This window comes from Melopsittacus undulatus, chromosome 9 (assembly GCF_012275295.1).
Source record: "Melopsittacus undulatus isolate bMelUnd1 chromosome 9, bMelUnd1.mat.Z, whole genome shotgun sequence".
Classification (NCBI taxonomy): Eukaryota; Metazoa; Chordata; class Aves; order Psittaciformes; family Psittaculidae; genus Melopsittacus; species Melopsittacus undulatus.
Window position 1 is genome coordinate 36,584,903 of NC_047535.1, and position 17,734 is coordinate 36,602,636.

General features: G+C 49.1%; 1 long non-coding RNA gene across 11 annotated transcripts in view; it reads left to right on the top strand.

Annotated features, from left to right (window-relative positions):
- LOC115945342 (uncharacterized) overlaps positions 1-17,734 on the top strand; it is a 254,563-nt gene that overhangs the window by 217,727 nt on the left and 19,102 nt on the right. For 5 of the 11 annotated variants that reach the window (XR_004549959.1, XR_004549962.1, XR_004549960.1 and 2 more), the window contains 6 exons: positions 1,069-2,807; positions 3,498-3,700; positions 5,351-5,549; positions 9,187-11,113; positions 15,582-15,780; positions 16,464-17,130. This is a non-coding gene — a long non-coding RNA (uncharacterized lncRNA). Of the gene's footprint in view, positions 1-1,068; positions 2,808-3,497; positions 3,701-5,350; positions 5,550-9,186; positions 11,114-15,315; positions 15,497-15,581; positions 15,781-16,463; positions 17,131-17,734 lie in introns of those variants that run through there. The other 6 variants (XR_004549964.1, XR_004549968.1, XR_004549961.1 and 3 more) reach the window with 6 other exon arrangements.

A 17,734-nucleotide genomic window follows, 5' to 3' on the forward strand; every position in this document is an offset into this window, starting at 1 on the left:
CTGTTAAGCACGTCTAGGGTCTCTGCGGTCAAGTGCTCCATGTTGTACCCAGTGCACCACGTTTTGCACAACAGGGAGATTGTGGGCTCTCTGCTCTGGCATCAGCATCCTGCGAGGGCTGGTGTAGGCTGAAGACACTGCTTTGGAGAATGCTTTTGTAGAGAAAGGAGTGTTTCAATATCAGCAAAGACCTGGAAAAAGGACATATTATTGATTAGCATGTGTGCCCACATGTGTACAGCTGTGGGCATGTGAAGTAGTATGGTATCTAGGCTTATGATACCATCCACATGAAAGCCAGTGAGGGAATATGATGACTTGGACCTAAAATGCGATTTCTATATTTTTATCCTCACATTTGTTCTTTGGTGGCACATTTGGTTTTCTGACAGGCACTGATTGCCACAAGGGGCAAAACTGCAGTTCCTTACAATTTGCCAAAGCTTCTGAAATACAAAAGCCCCCCCAGTAGATGTGCTTTCCCTCTCTAGCCAGTTGTCACTGGTGATTCCTCCTGAATGGTGGCTCCCTGGGGTGGTGGGCAACCTGTGTCAGGCATAGCAGGCAGGGCAGGATAGTCCAGACAAGGCCCTAGGGTGAGGGCAAAGCCAATGGGACAGCACTTCAGTCACCACCCAGTGGGTGACATTGCCAGCACTACTTCCAGTGTGTCTCCTCAGCTTGGAATGGACAAAAGGCAGGAAGAAGTTAGCTGTACCTCTGTGACCCTGCTGCTGCTCCTCAAGAGGGCTTCATTTACTGCCAGGTACATTAATGGCTTCTGCTAGGTGGGTGCTGGGTTGAGATCTGTGGCTTTCTCAGGGTGATTGGTTCTAGGTCCCATGGGTTAGCACAGCCATTGCACTGAAATCAGGTGAGGACCATATGAGTCCTTTCAGCAGCACCAGCACATCAGGGTGTAATGGTGTCAGCCCAGCCCAATACTGGGGCTGAAAGGCACAGGGCTGCTAACAGGCTGATGCACATCACCCCAGCACTTCCCCACCGACAAGCAGATTTGCAATGGGTTTATTCAGTCTGGGGTAATTCCTGTTCTCTCTCTTTCAGGATATTCTCTGCAGCCTGCCTGACATCCAACAGTGGCAAAGAACCAAAGCACGATCCAGGCATTGCCTGCTGCTGGGCTTATTTCACAGGCACTCAGGAACAGTAAAAAGAGTGCTGAGATCACAGACTTCACTTTTCATTTAAACCCCCTTTTTTAGGGATGGAGCCAGAGTTGGCCATGCAAAGGAGAATCCAGCTCCAAGGACTCCAAGGAAACAGATCCTTCAAGATATTTAATGCTGAATGAAGCAGGGAGGGATTCAGCATGAAGCCACAGAACCAATTTTGAGGAAGAAAAGCAGCTTTTCTCCTGCCCACCACCTCTGTGAACTGAGGGGGAAAGATTGTCCATCACTGCCAGTCCCTTCAGGTCAGCACCCAGGGCAAAGACCACTGGGTGTTCAATGGTCTCTTGGAGCACAGTTCTGTTTAGGTTGAATGCTGCTGATCCCAGCCTGTCTTCAGCACATGGAGGCTTTCAACCCCTCAGCTGGAGGGGAGAGCACCAGCTTGCTGCTGCTGAGGACACTGCCACCATTCATTCATGTGCCTGCTCAGGGCACAGGCTGTAAACACAGTAGGGAAGCCAGGCCACATCCCGGACCAGTTTGGCTGCTGGCCTTGAGGTCCCCATCACCCAGAATTTGGAGCTTCTTTTTCTATTACGTGTAAGCAGCAATGGTGAATGTTTTGGTAATCTTTCCTAAAAATAAGAATGTCAACAGAAGTAGCTGTTTAATAGCATGAGTCTGTGCATCTTTGAGCCCTCAGCAATCCACAAGCTGGGAAGAGAAATGACTAAATAGCTCTTGAGTGTCCAGATACTCTGAGAAGCTCCCTTACTGCACATGGACCAGCTCACCAGCATCACCTGGGGCAGGAGGGCTGGTTGGGGACTGTTTTCCCTACCTCCCTAGGCAAACAGCCACCTGCTCTTCAGCCTATTTGTCTGTTACTCTGGTTGATAGAAAAGTCTGTATCTGAAAAAAGAAACTCAACTTGTGCCAAGATGCCTCCAGTGTGGCAGCGAATGGACTGGTTATTGTTCCTTCATTTAAGTAGGGTGTTAGTTTTCTGTTCTGGTTTTCGTGGGGAAAGAAGTCAAAGGACACAGGCACACTATGCTAGGCAAGACTTTGCTATTTAGGGATGCACAAATCTGGTCCAGTTTACGATAACCTTAAATGTCAGGGAGCGGCTTCTGAAGGAGAACACTGGAGCTGTCTCGACAGCAGCACTGTGCAGCAGCACAGGGGTGAGAACAGAGGGCAGGTACTTTGTGCATCCTTTTAGTAGATGTGTGGTTGAGAGGGGGTGTAAGGATAACAAAATTAACTCCTACTTGCAGTTCAGGCAGTGTTAAACCCCTGCAGTTCACATATTTGGGGAATGACCCTACCTGGCACCCTTGCTTGCCTATGTTAGGCCCTGATCTATTCCCATCAAAATCCCTGGATGTATCCTTTATAGGAACTTCTCCCTTTTATTGAGCTTTCCCCCACCAGCTGATGACAGGTGCTGGGGTGGTTAAAGCATTAGCATAAGCTACGTTAACCCATCTTGTGTGCCTCATCTGTAAGTTGGCAGGTCTGATGGGTGTGCTGCATGGTTACAGAGTAGTGCTCTCCGTATGGGAACAGGGCATCCGAGGACAACAGGAGGACAGTGAAAGCCTTGTCATACAGCCTGAAATCTCACAGCAAGTGTCTATTAATATGCCATGCCTACACTTCCTCCAGGTATTTACAGTGCACTTCCTCCCTGTTAGCTTTGAAAACCACAGCTCTGTTCTGACATAGCAAGTCCTTTTCTTTTACTAATGCATTTGGTACCGCAAGTGCATTCGGCTGGGACGTGTGTCAGTAAAAACCTACCTCATTTTGGGAAGCAGACAGGATTTCCCTCTAAATAATCTTTGTCTCCAGATGAACAGTTTCAGCCTGTTCTCTGGGAGCCTCTCTGCTGTGGAGCTGGTGTCTGACTGGCTTTAACTGGGCTGCGGATGGATGCCACCAAACCCATGCAGTCTCGCAGTGATAGCATCAGTCCAGCCAGCGAGGTCACTTCCCACTGTGCCTGCTGTCCAGGGGAATGGGTCAGGTAGGGATTCCTGAGTGTTTCTTACCCTTGCCCAGGGAAGAGCCCCTTGAGCCATGCTCATCCTTTGGCAAACGAGCCAAAACTGGCATAGCTGCAGAATGGGGCGAGCTGACACGTGGGATGAGCCTGGCTTGTGAGTCAAGTTGGGCTGGAAAAGTAAGGGGAAAAAGCATTTTCAGCTCAGGGAAACAATGGGGAAATGAAACTGAGAGTGCTGAGTTCCTCCTTCCTTCCCCAAGGAGAGCAGTGGGGTGCAGGTGGCAGTTCCCAAAATATGGCATCTGTTGTAACTCAGTTATACCCTCTGAGAAATGTCTTTTTGCCTTTAGATGTGCAGTTCCTGCTGGAGTGACTTCCTTCTCTTCAGCTGGAACCAGAGACAAAGGAAAGAATCATTGGTAATGAGCTATTTATGGAGAAATTAATCTTGATATTTGCATCACTGGTACAAGACAAGGCAGCGACACAACTTTCCTACTGTGGTTAAGGGTAGCACTCAGAGCATGTTGGGAGCCTCAAAGTCCTGTGAATGGTAAGAGCATGTTTCATCACTGCCTGTTTGCAAGAGAAGGAGCCAGTTTGCATCAGTGGAAAAACAGCCCTGCAGAAAGCCACAAGAACTCGTCATTCTGGTCAGGCCCTTGGATTTTGTCAGGGTTTTTTGAATACTCCTTTGCAATTAGAATTCCCACTGCATTGTCTTGCTGTTTGCAAGGCTGACTGGGGTTGGGAAAGTGCAGGTAAACTGGCAAGCCCCAAAGCATCAAACTCTATTCCATTAGCCCACCTCAAGTGCAGGAACACGGTTAGCTGGCAGCACATCACCCCTCCTGGTAAATTAGATACCGCACTGTGGTTTAGTCACACCGGAGGAATAAATGGTTCCTAACTTGCTGAGACAAATTCCCCCCAGCTTTAATTAGCCGTGAGATGCTGGAGTGCCTAAAGCTGCCTCCCTGCTCGTGTTTGCACTCAGTGCATCAATCCAGTTTAGACTGAGGTCTCCAAATATTTGCAAATAGCAAATATTGCTAAGTTTTGACAGTCCAGCTCTCTGTAGTTAACTGGGAAACACAGATTTGTATTCCAGATCTTTTCAAACTCAAAAGGACAGATCCCAGGGCTTCAGCAGGAGAGCCAGAGCTGCTCACCCGGCCTTTCCTCTGCAGTGCACTGGATTAGAGTCATCCCAAAAAGAGATGTCATGAGAGGCTTCAGGCAACCTGAGGATGGACAGGGAACCATGTAGCGCATAAATAGAGGAGCCCTTAACACTAAAGTCTTGATCTCGCCTTTGATGTGTGTTTTTTATACCGTGTCTTGTAAAATGGGTTGCAGACTTTATGTGCCTGTGTGTGGTGCTTGTTTTCACTGGTGTGTCTGCAGCAGGTAGAGGTAGAGGCTAGTGTGATTTTGACTGCCTGAACTGTGTGTCCCTGCACAAGCTGGGCTGCATGAGTCCATCAGTCCTCACAGGGGGCCCAAAGCCAGTGCAGGCTGGAGGGTGCTGTGGTTGTGCTGTGACTTTGAGATGAGATGCTCTCATCCTAGATGGCTTGGGCAGATCTGTTTGTAAATGGAGCATTTCTATTCAACTTGTGATGATTGAGGAAATTCTCCCATTTCCCCATCTCCTCTACTTCCATCCTGTTTCTCTTACTGATGTGATGACAGCCAGGTGACAGAGGTCCTTTCAAATAAGCCTCCAAAATTCTGATGGTGGCATGAAGTTTCCCAGTGCAGACAGCTCACACTTGCCAGCACTAGATTTAGTACTTCTTATCTCACAACAAATGCAATGAAAATCTACTTTTCTTACCTTGGTTGTGCTAAAGAGCTTTCAGGATGCAGCAATGCATTTTGCTAGTTGCAAAGAGTGCTATTGTCTCTAACAAAGCACACAAAATCCATGTCCCATAAACTGTGCTAATGATAAATGTTACTTTTACAGAAAGACATAGGAGGTTAATTTAAAGATCTGAAGTCTGCTGACTCTCCAGCTTGTTGCACAGCCTTTCATATGTCTAAAAATGGATGAGAGGCAGTCTGATTGGGTTTACCTGTTCATACCAGCAGCAGAGAGCTGCAGTTGCTCTGTAAGGATGGATGGGTTTGAACATGCATGGCATTAAGGCACGCACTTAAAATCTCCCAGCTCATAAATACTCATTCTGTGTTCCAGGGGCACTCGTCTGAACCTGACTGCAGTGAGACAGATGCCAGATAAGGGTTGTGATCCTCGCCTTTGTGTTGGGCTGTAATGGCTGTGGAATGGGTTGCCAGAAGCACTGGGCAGTGGGCAGCAGCTGTGGTGGTGCCATGGAGCCCACACTGGTGGCAGCGCTGCCTTGACACTGGTGAAGCAGCCCCAGGATGGTGAGGTGAGAGCTTGGCTCTGTAGCAGGTGTGGGGAGGAACCTGGCTTCAGTAACTTATGCTGTTCTCCTCAAGCTAAAATGGAGCTTAAACTCATACTTAATTCCTCCCACCCAGACTCGGAAAGTGGGAGCCTTGGTCACTGGGATGTTTTCCTTTGCCAAGCCTCTGCGTGGCTTGGTTTTAGTGAAAAGTAAGGCCAGCCCTGAGACGTACATGTTGAGGACCTGATGCTTGGCAATAGTTCAGCACATATATTTAAGCCAACACAAGCAGGTATGGGGAGCAATCCTATGACACAGCCTTGTGGGTTTCTGACTATGTTACAGCAGTGTGAAGGAAAAGAGGAGCAGGAACAAAAGGAGGGATGAGGAGGTGACCCTGCCAGCAGGAAAGCAAAGGCCTGATGTGGTTCATTGTGGGGATCTGTTCCTTTGAACCCTCCATCCAGCTTCAGGTCCAGCACCTTTGCAGGAGGTGCTGCCCGGCTGATGGCCGAGCTTTGCTGCTCATGTTGTGTTGCACCTTGGAAAGGTGTTTGCTGTGTTTGGCATTGGTCATGATACTCAGGCATTAGGAGGGTTTTCTCTTTGAAATCATCAGGGTGGCTGAAAGGCACAAGTTCTGTAGTGCCTGGCTATGGGTTCTGTAGTACCTGGCATTTTGTCCCCCATCTATCTGTGGGCTGGAAAACTGATAAGCCAAAAAGAGAGCAGAGGATTGCATTTACCCCTTCTCCCAGCATGGGTTAGGAGAAGCAAAAGGATAAATCAGGACACAGTTCAGCACTTCCCTCCTGTTTTTACAGAAATCACTATACATTACAAGTGCCTTTGCATATTTTATAGCACTTTAAAAAGCCAGTGTAGCTAATCTGGAAGTTGGCTTGTTCAGAGAAGCACAGAACATGTGCAGCCATAAAAATCCCTCATTTGATGCCAAGCTATTGCATTTTGAAGTGTCTGAAAGGCAATCACTGTTACGCATCCAAAGAGTTTGGTTTGACTTCCCCCAGCTTCTCATGATTGGTGAGAACAAAACCACCAGCACAGCATCTTGAAAAGTTGTGTTGTTGCCATATAGTACAGATGTTTCTGTAGCAAAGGCAGGCTCCCTGCAAGGGCTCGCCTTTAGGAGAGGAGCAGCGTGCTTGTGTGCAGTAGGGGACATACAGTAGACTGATTGAAAAGTACAGGTAAACGAGGCAGTGCCCAAAGGTTGGAGAAGTGATGGTCCTGAAGCAGTTGGCATTCCTCTAACAAGGAATTGTGGTTCATGGGGGGGTTGGGTTGCAAAAATGCTGTCCCAGATGCCTGAGAGCTAGTGGGGAGTTGGGTGTTCATAGTTTCTCTCCTCTGTCTGGCTCTTATTACTATAAAACTTGTGGGAATTTGTTATCATTGGAAAAGCTGCTTCTCTGCCTGCTTTAATCAGGAGTTTCAGCAGTTATCAGTGGTATCTGTAAGACATGCATATGTGCATGCACAAATACTCAATGTGATCACATAAACCCTGTTCCTGGAGAAAACCGGATTAAAAGCGTGGCCTCTTCAAGTGCTTGACTCAACATTAAGTCTTTGAGGGATGTTCCCATGTCCTTTTCCTCTCTTCACATGGGCATTTGATGTGTTTGGTTAAGGGAAGAAGACAAGTGAGTTCTGGTTGTTGCCAAAGCTCTTGCTCTACCCTGATTCAGGTGATGGCTGGATCACCTTGGCCCCTCTTCTGCTGCTTTGCCAACCCTAAGCATGTTGTCCTTGTCAAAAGGTCCCAGCCATGGGAGGAAATCCATCTACAAATGGGAAAGGGGATCTGACATACCGGGTGTGTGGGTCCAGCTAAGGGGGACAGCCGTAAGCTGGTCTATGTGGCAGTGGCAGCCTGTTCAGCTGGTGCAGAGGACAGCCATGATCTGGCATTAGCAGTTGGTGCATTTCCTGACTGTAACCTACTTAAGGGGAAGGCTGAAATCTGTTGCAGGAGCAGGCAGCCAGGAGCACTGGATGCTGGTAGAAGAAGGAGCATGATTCAGCCACCTGAATGCATCTCCCTGTAGGAGAATTACCTTCCCTATAAAGCAGCAGGCATTGCTCTTAAGTGTTATCAAGCTTAAATCGGTTCCCTAGGTGACATCCTGGTAAGTGGATTTCCCAATTAAGCACATCCCGATTAAGTGGGATGTACTGTAATTACAGAGTGCTCAGCGCTAGGAGCAAATCAGATCTGTCTGCAGCAGAAGGGCCAGATCGAAGCTCTTCCCCAGTCTGGAGTGGGCTGTACCAAGGCATTTCTGTGAGCACGAAGGTGGGCAGACAGGAGATGGGATTTTGCAGCCACCCCTGCTACACCAGTCAGTGTGTTCCCTGCAGGAGGATGCTAGAGAAAACCCTGGTGCCACATCCTTAAACCTTCTGGTACAGGAGCAAATTCCTTTTGATGTTGTACTCCCCAGTTTCCTGCTAGTCCATGATCTGCTGGATGAAGCGTTTGCTCCTGCCAGAGAAAATACCCATTAGCAGAGATGGCCGTGTGGATGCTGCATAGGGAAATGATGGCTCTTCCTGTGGTGGCAGAGGCTGTCAGATGGTGCTGCCACCTGCCAGGCCAGCATTACAGCCCTTCAGAGCCAAATTCCCTTTGCACAGCCCAGGAGAGGTGTTTTATTCTTTCACAGCATCCCTCTGGCTTCCTCTTTGAAGGGGTCCCACCCCCAGCATGAAGCCTCGTGGTCCTGGGGTCAGGCTGGGGCTACATGAGCCCATTCCTCTAATACTTTGTTGTTTCCAGCTGCAACTGGGACATCATGGGGGGAGAGGAAGATGCTCCTTTGCTTGTTGTCTGTTAGTGAAAGGAAGAACTGAGCATACACTGCTTTGGAGAGGTCAGAGCATTTTTAACTGGATGGGGACTGGAGACCTTCTGGGAATTAACTGGTCAAGGCAACACTGGAATGCTGGAGATAGGACATCAAGTGTTGATGTGATGCAAAGGGAGGTTAAATCTGTGCCAGGAGGGCTGTGTGGCACCCAAGCACAGCCACTTTGGACCTAGAGCAGGACTCTACCTGAACATGGATGCTTAGACCAGGCCATCCCCCAGATTAGAGCCTGCTTTACCACTCACAAGGTTTACTCGGCTGCCCCAGGATCCTAAATTCCCATTTGCCTAGGAGGTGATGTAAGTGCCATGCAGCACTGTTTACCTGCAGGCTCCCAGTCCCTTAGGTCATGCTGGCTGGTGCATGTGTTTGGTTGCTGTGGTGCTTCCAGGGGTCTTGTGCCTACAGGCAGAATGAGCAAAAAGCTCTTACACCTCCCACATTCATGTTCTTGGGAGTTACAAGGTGTGGGGCAGCAGCCTCTCTAGTTCCCAGAGGGTGAGACCTTAGGGTGACTTTTAGGGTGACACATTGCATGATTTTTAGCTGCAGAGAAAGCATTACAGTAGGATAGCAGGGGAAGCCGATGGGAAGATTACCCATGTGTACATGAATGGGATCTGTCCCACAGGGACATGCACGGATTCGCACTCCCATTCACTGGGCTAACCTCAAAGTGCCTGCAGAAGGCCTGCACCACCACAGCACCTTGAACACCTTCCTCCTCACCTCCTTCTGCACATGTCCCTCTCACACCCCAGCAGCTTTCTTCCTGCCACCAGCCGGGCTGCAGCATCCCCACACTGCTCTTATCCGATCCCCCCGGCTGTCCAGCCAGAGATGCACAACACGTGTCTGCATGCAGTGGCTGTGCTGCTGTTCCACCCTGAGCCCGTTGTTCTGCTGCTGCTTCCATACTGCTGGTTTTGCAGTGCCACCCACTGGCAGAGGCTCCCCAGAAATCCTCGTCGGCTTTTCGCTGCCGCAGGTGATGCTCCAGAGATGAAGCATTAGAAGGAAGGCTCTGGTGAGTGTATTTCACACGGTGCATCCCATGGGTGTTGGTCCGTACACCTGGAAGCATTCTAGCATTCTTTCCAGTGTATCCCACTGTATGTTGAGCCCAAACTGCAAGATCACAGGGTTGGCAGAGTCCTGGGTGTCAGTTCGTACTGGCGCACCCTAACTGGCCATCCTGCCTGCAGTGTGGCAGGGCAGGCAGCAGCAGGAAGGTGGTTTCCCATCCCTGCTTGCTGGATCTGCCGAATCAGTTTATGTAGGTTCTGCGTTCCTGTTTTCTTCTGCAGAATAAAATACAACCCAATGGCTGGTACCAAAATCCATGCAGTACATAAGGAGCATTCATTCCAGTTGGAAGTGTGCTCCTGGGGATGCAGGCTTGGGGCCTTTTGTGGGAGAGGATGCTTTGGAGCCACTTTGTTAAACAGCCTGATCTCCCCAGATTTGCCTTGTCCCTTTCTGACCATATTTGTACTCTCACCTCCATCCCCAGTTTAATGCCCAATGTGATCCTAGTCAGGAAACAAGCAGTGAAGAGACAGTGATGCCGTTCTCAGGGTTTGTGCACAGTGAGCCACCACACGCTGGAAACTGCTGCCAGGCTGGTACCCAGTCAAGGCAGCTGAAATCAGCTCCCTGCCCAGATGCGATTGCCATGTTGCAGCAGCAGCAGCACAGATGGACTGTCAGGAACCTTCTCCCCAGCCTCCTAATAGGCACTGAGTGCTTGTTTAAAACAAAGCCTGACAAGTGGCATGTTGGGGGCGTCAAGTCCTGGAGCACTGTCTTCCGACTGCAAAGGCACCGGAGGGGAGCCAGGCACAGCCTCCCAGATGACAGTAATTAAAGGCTTTTGCACTCAGGCAGTGGGAGCTGCTCCTCTTGCAAATTGGCCTTGATTGAAGAGGAAGAGAATGATTAGGCTGAAGGGGAGTGATGGAGGTGGTGGGTGAAAACACGGAGGTAAGTCTCATTTTGTCTTCTGGGGGTTTCTTCCCCTTCTTCCTCTCACCCAAACTGTGTCCATGTGGATGGAGGAAGCAGTGCTCCAGCTCTGCCCAGCCTTGGCTGGCTCTGCCTGAGCCCCTCAGGGGGTGTTAAGCTGAAAAGGAGCAACTCTGTTCTGGTCCTGCCTGTGCAGCCCCAAAGTATCACCCAGCACCTTGTGCAGCTGCCCTCCTCCAATAAAATCCCAGAGCTGGATGGCACCAGGGTCACCCATCACTTTGCAGGGCTGGCAAAGGGGTTAACCCCTCATCTGGCCTATACCCCACCTCCATATGGGTCTATGCCCCTATACCCCCATAAGGGTTCACAGCTTTTTCCCATACTTGAATTAGAAAAGGAACATTGATAGCTTGTTCAATGCAGATTTTGCCACATTATTTGTTTTAACCCCTGTATTTGATGAAATTGAATGTATTTGAGTTCAGTGCTAAGCCATGCATCAACATGAGCAGTTCCTGCAGGGTAGCTGTCAGCATTACAGAAATATGCTCCCTTCTCTTCCTAAAGCTTTGTCTCTTCTCAGACCCATGAGCACCATGGCTCTGGCTGTCTTGGCTGCTGGGGTACTCCATGGAGCAGTTTGTCTTGAAGTCACTGTGGCCTGAGCAGGATGCTACCTCCAAACCCAACCAGCTGCTCCACAGCACAGGGCCAAGGAACCAGGTGAGCGTTCAACAGAGAGCCTCTGGCCCACAAGCCCAGGCCAATTAACAGGAAAAGCAATTTAACCCCAGTTATAGCAGGATAGAACATCTCTTTTGTCAGGGTGTGAAGAGCAGCAAAGTAAGTTGACCTTATTCAAGCAGTTGTTAAACTCCAGCAGAGATTTCGAGCAGCCATACTCCCCCAGAGAAGCTGCTGGTCCAGTCTGCAAATGGGTCCCCTTATTTGGGTCCAGTTGTGCAACTGCCAAACCGAGTGGCGAAATTCCCTGTGGGAACACAGGGAAGCAGGCCCAGTGCCCTACATTTGGTGCTTGTTAACGTTTGGATAAGCAGTGTGCTTAATCTAGTGCAGTAAGTGTGTTTGTTATGGGGCAACAACTCTGCAGGGTTACCATGAAATTCAGTGCAGCTTATGAAAACCGCAGGCTGTTGCAGAGGCAGGGGTGCAAACATCTGATTGCATTGGGGTGAAACCTGTGTTTGAATCAAAAGGGTGATGTGATTGAAGAAAGGGTGGATGAAGGCGCTTTACCTGCTGCCTCAAGCAAGGCATGATGCTCAGCCATCCCCACATGCTGTGCCGCAGCCCCTTCCTAGCGGCAGGGTGGGAGATGCTCTGCCTGGTTGGGCTCCTGCAGTGGCACTCAGTCACCCTGAATCCTCCCTGGCCTTTCAGAGGGGATGCTGCTTGCTGGAGGGAGCAGGGTAAGTGGAAGAGGAAGACACAAATCATTTGCTTCCAGCTCCTGCAGGCAGCAGGTGCAGTTACTGTGTGAGCAAGACTTGCAGCACTGGTTCATTCAGCAGGTAGGGTCTGTGTACCCAAACCCCCACACATGGCAAGCTTTGTGCTCCTGAGGTCACCTCTAAAACCTACTTAAAGCCTAGGGATGGTCCCTGGGGTTTGTATCTGCCCTCAAATGCCCTACTGAACACTTGTAAAATGGCTCCCACAGCCAGCTGCTAGAGGAGCAGCTAGATGATGTTGCAGGGAGAATGACCCCAGATCCATACAGTCAGCTGGAATTAAACTGGCACTGAGGAGTGATTGGTGACTGCATTCAGGTGGGGCCAGATGCCCCTCTGAGCAGTGTGTGCTGCTTGTGGTGGTCACATCAAGTTGCCTGCAAAACTGCAGCAGTTGAAGAGCAGAATCAGATCCCAGGATAGTTGTTCCCTCAGGAGGTAAAGAGAGGACATGTTTTCTTCTCCAAACCAGAAGTAAAGCTAGATTCCCTTTCCTCCCCAAAGTATCCAGGTTTATTCTCAACCCCACCTGTGTTACCAAGGGAGCAGCAGCATCTTGCTGCTCACACCTCTCATCCCCATTTAAACCACCCCAAATCCCAGTTGCTGTCAGGCTGGCTGGTGGGTTCACTTGGTTGTGCTCCAGAACAGCACAATAAAGCCTCCAGAAAATTATGTTTCATTTCTGTGTGCTCCCCACAGCCTCCTGCAAGCCCTGTGCCATGTGTGGCTACCCAGGGGCTTGCAGGATTGGGCTGTATAGGGAAGGAAAGGGGGGTGCCAAAAGGCACCTTTGTGGCCCTGCTGCTCATCTTCCCCAGTTATGCACTGGTGTGACTTGACAGCAGATGACAGAGGTTAGGAAAAGGCCTGGGACAGCTGGGATGTCGTTGCCATGGAAATCGTGTGGTGTCTGGAATAGCAAGAACAAGAGCAACTCAAAAAGTAATGATCTGTCACATTGATTAAGGGGCAGTTGGGGGGATTTTGTTTAGGGACAGCCTCGTGCTTCAAGCGATATGAGTCCATATGCCACATTTCCCTGTGTGCCTCTCCCTGAAGGGCTCTGTCAACAGGAAATAACCTGATTTGTTTTGACCAGGGCTCTCTCTGGGGAGTACTGACATGGTTCCTGCCCATCAGCTGTGCTGTTCAGCTCTGCCATCCCAGGATGAAAGGCATCAAGTCAATGCAATATTCATTCACTTCCTCTTCCCTCCTTCATTCATTTCTTCATCCATTCATCTGTTTCATTCACATTTCCCTGGCACTTTAATGAACAGTGCTTAGCCTCTGCAGTCCTGCAGAGCCTTCCCCTGATACGCTCTTCATTGCAGATGCCTGTCTTCAGGCTTATTTACTCTGCAGGGCAAAGCTTGGTGTGGCTGGGGCAGGGTTGGGTTATATCCAGCTGACACGTGGATCTTTAAATCCCACTTAAATCCCCCTGGGGTTTGTTCCACCTTTTACATCTTGATGATCTCTGTTACAATATCTGTCTTGTCCTCTTCATGGGAGCCCATCACGGTGCCGATGCCCGTGCCTCCAGCAGCCCTCCTGGGGCAGGGGGGGTGGCTTGGCAGGAGGTGGCTGGTGGCTTCACTGGGGAAGCAGGAGGGAGCCAGGCTTGAAATGGACATCGCTGGAGTGCTGGTGCCAGGCACTTGCTACTGAGACAGAGCCACAGGTATAAATGTCCCCAGGGCTGTGTCACCATCCTCCTGCCCCTGCCATGCTGCTGCCTTCTGTAGTGCTCCAGCAGTGTGGGGGGATATTTTTTCCCAGCCATATATCTGGGAAACATATATGTTTCAACATATATACAACCCAACATATGCTGGGTTGTAGTCCCTGTGTGAGCTCCAGGCTCGGATCAGGGAGCAGGGCTGTGGAGCAGCAGTTACAGGGCAAGAGGCCAGACCCCCAGCATGAGCAGCGAGGGGCCACAAGCCACACGCAGGAGCAGAAGCAGGAGGCACATGCACCAGGCACACACAAGCCCCTGGTTTTAGTGTTTTTCCTCAGATGAGCATGGCTTATCCCTCCCATCACCAGGATACTCACTGGGTATAGGGAACAAGAACACTGGTATTTCAATGCCCTTTTTTAACCACCCCAGAGCAGGTTTGGGGTTTTTTTCCCCACCAATATGCAGCTTCTTCTCTTGAAGAAGATAAAATGCCTGGGTAGTGCCTGGGTAGAAATACAAGAAAGATTAAAAGGAGAGAACTAATTTTCCTGCCCATGATCTCACTAGTGGAAAATGATCCCTTCCTCCCCCAGCCCAAAATCCACTTCTGCTGTGAGTGCGGGTGAGCACTCCAGCACTCTCTAAATAGCTAAATGCATTTCCGAACCAAAGGCAGCAAAGAGAAAACATCCATTCTTTGTATAATGGAGAAAGCTTTCTCTTTTGTTCCCTGCTTTTTTATCAAGTATCTGCTGCCATTATTGTTACTCACTGGGTTATTACCTCTGAGTGGCTACTTCCACCAGCGTGAGCTGGTTTATTGTCTGCTTGGAGCAATTATGGATTGGGATAATTCCTGTCGTGCTGTTTCATTGTGGAAGGATCCGCTGTGCTCCCTGGCCAAGGTTACTTGAGGTGATTTGTGCTGCTGAGTTACCCATCAAGTTAATGAAGAGTGGGTGGCTGGTGCCCTGATGTGTGCTGAGGCAGAGGGATCAGTGGAGGCTGAACCCAGGGATCCTCTTGGTGTGAGAAGTGTTCAAAGGAGAGTTTGTTCAGGGGAGCGGAGACTGGAGTTTGGGCTGAGAAAGTTGGGGCTGTTCAGCCTGGAGAAGAGAAGGCTGCGTGGAGACCTCAGAGCAGCCTTCCAGTATCTGAAGGGGGCCTACAGGGATGCTGGGGAGAGACTAGTCATTAGGGACTGTAATGATAGGACAAGGGGTAACGGGTTGAAACTTAAACAGCAGAGGTTTAGATTGGATATAAGGAAGAAATTCTTTACTGTTAGGGTGGTGAGGCACTGGAATGGGTTGCCCAGGGAGGTTGTGAATGCTCCATCCCTGGCAGTGTTCAAGGCCAGGTTAGACGAAGCCTTGAGTGAGATGGTTTAGTGTGAGGTGTCCCTGCCCATCGCAGGGGGGTTGGAACTGGATGATCTTAAGGTCCTTTCCAACCCTAACTATTCTATGATTCTATGATTTCTCAGACCAGTTCATCTTTATTCACTGGTTGACAAAATGTTGGCCAACACATCCTCCCTCTGAGGGTATGGGACCTTGTTGCTCTGTATGTGTAGAGAACAGGAGTGTCCTGCAGGAGAACTTGCATTCCTGGTGGAAGCTGCTTGCTGTTTTGTTCACTTTTCACATCTAAGGGGTCATTTGGTTCCTTGTCCTGTGCTGCAATGATGAGAGGAGGAAAGTCTCCTTTCCTCGCTCTGTGTGGGCTTTTCCCTTAGGAACTGCTTTGTCTTTCTGGTTGGAGCAGGGAAATAAGATGAAAATGCTTCTCTGAAGTTTGAAATCAGGACTTCTTCTGGGCCTTGCACATCTGCAGAGATCAGAGCCCCAGTGCTGTCGTGCTGCCTCTTTGAACCGTGTGTGGGGAATTCCACCCCAGGCAGGAATATACACCTGGCTTCACAGTAGAGGGCTCAGCCTGCAGGTTGCAAAAGTACCTGGTTATTTTTATTCCTTTGATACTTGATCTACTATCAAAATAACTTCTTTCTTTCTCTTTTACTTCCTAGGAACCCCAAACAAACCTATCACAAGTGGTAATATACATTGGTGAGGCACTGCCAAACCCCTGAGAGCTGTCCACAGACAAAAGGGGTCAGGTCATTCTTTGCACAGCCCTGCAACTGCTTGGTGCAGGGTTTCTTCTGAAGACATAAGGGTTTAGACCTGCAAGAGGAACTGCATGGGTTTTGCAGTCCACATGCTCAGGTTGGTAACAATGTGTTTGTACAGTCACTTGATAATTAATAAGTACAAAAGTGTGACACTTCTAAGCACTTGCCCAAGCTGTGATGGATGTGGCTTTCCCACAGTTAGTAACCTGTGGATTAGAAAGCCATGGTTTTTATTTAATTTAAGAGCACACAATGAGGACAGATTAGCATGAAACCATAATGCCATCACATGCTCTCAAAATCCTCCATGCCAAGACCCAATCCAAGTTCAATACAAGTAGCAATGAGCTTTTCTAAAGAGGCTGGATGATGAAGAAGTGTTTTTTCTTGCTGGCTTAGAAACTGTAACTGGCAGGGTTGAATCTCTGGGTTTGCAGGTATACATAAACCATTGGCATTTTTAAAGTTCTTTCCCCATTATTAAGCTTGGCCTTCCATACCCACAGAAATCTTTGTGTGTCTGGACTGCACCTGACACAGACAAATCCTGCTGGACCCACTTACTAGAGCTCCTCTTGGGTTCAACACTAAGACCATACCCTGAACAAGGCAGCATTTGCCCATTTCCCAGTGTTTTCTTGTGTAAAGCATGGCTTCATGCTTTCTTTGCTATTCAAACCTGGCTAGTCTGAACTTTTGGATGTCCTCTTCTGCAAGAAATTGGTGGTTCAAACTGATCTGAATGGACAGAAAGACTTTACCTCTTTCCTTCTGCAGGTTGGATACTGGGAAACGCTGTTTGGTGATGCAGGGGGCAGAAGACCATAGAAAGCCACCTCTCTCCAGCTTCTCTCTGCTCTTCCTCTGGTTTAGCTGAGGTTTAAAGGTCTGGAAATACATCCTAAAGTTTCAAGGCAATCTTCCTTGTGTCATCCCTTGTCGGGCTGAGTTCCCAGAGCAAAAGGAAATGGTGGCTGTTCACAGAGCACATTGCCCTCAGTGTCACAGTGATGGCATTTGGGGACCGGGAGAAAAACCCTACCTTGACTCATGGGGAGGCAGAGAGCAGGCAGAACCAGGCAGCAACTCTTAAACTGGGATGCTGTCCTGTATGAGACAAGCTCTCCTTTTCTGCTGACAAAATTGCCTGGATCAAAGTTTCACAGCCACTCTTGCCATCCCAGCATGCACTAAGCTGTAAGTCATTCACATTAGTTTTCTCCATAGCTACCTCAGTGCCTGAGTGGATTATTGGAGTCCAGGGTAACTTGGGAGACACATGGAAGCCAACATCCACCTGCCAGCTGTAGATGGGGTCCATCCACTTCAAGGCAATTGCATCTTGGTCCAGACAGGCACCCAGCAGTAGCATCCTGGCAGGTGACTTGAGGCGTCCATCAGATGGTGAGATAGTGGAGATCTCCAGAGACTTTTCCTACACAAGGTTGGTATCTCATAGCCCTTTTCCATTGTGTTTTTGGCCCTTGGCCTGCCCGCTCAGCTTCTCTCCCTTGCCCTGGGCTCCTGAAGCAGCCCTGGGGGTTGTCACAATGTGTGCAGGTACCTGCTGAGTGCTCATTTGCATTTATGCAAATAGTCCTACCAGGACCTGATGGCATTTGCAAATATTTGCATTTTGAGAGGAAATTCCCTGTTTAAACGTAGGGTGATATTAACTCCATCTTCTTTGTGTTCCCCCATGTTCCTGAGCTCCTTCACCAGCCTTGGCCCCTGAGACAGCTCTGCTGAAAGCAAATATGTCAGTCTTCGCTGCACAGGGAATATTTTAAGGCTCTGAAAACAAAGTTTATTATAGCAAAGCTGCCAAAAGCGTAACCACTGCCATGCTAAAATATCCTCTGCCTCCTACATTTGTAATGTGGGAGTCTTTTATATCCTCTTTACTGCTGCTGAACCATACATTTGTATTGGCAGCAGATGTATATAGACTGGGACCTATTTCAGTGTCATGCAAAAGAGCTTTTAGGTTAGAAGATATATTACAACTTACTGGAAAGCTTGAAATTAACTTCGTGATGATGCCACAT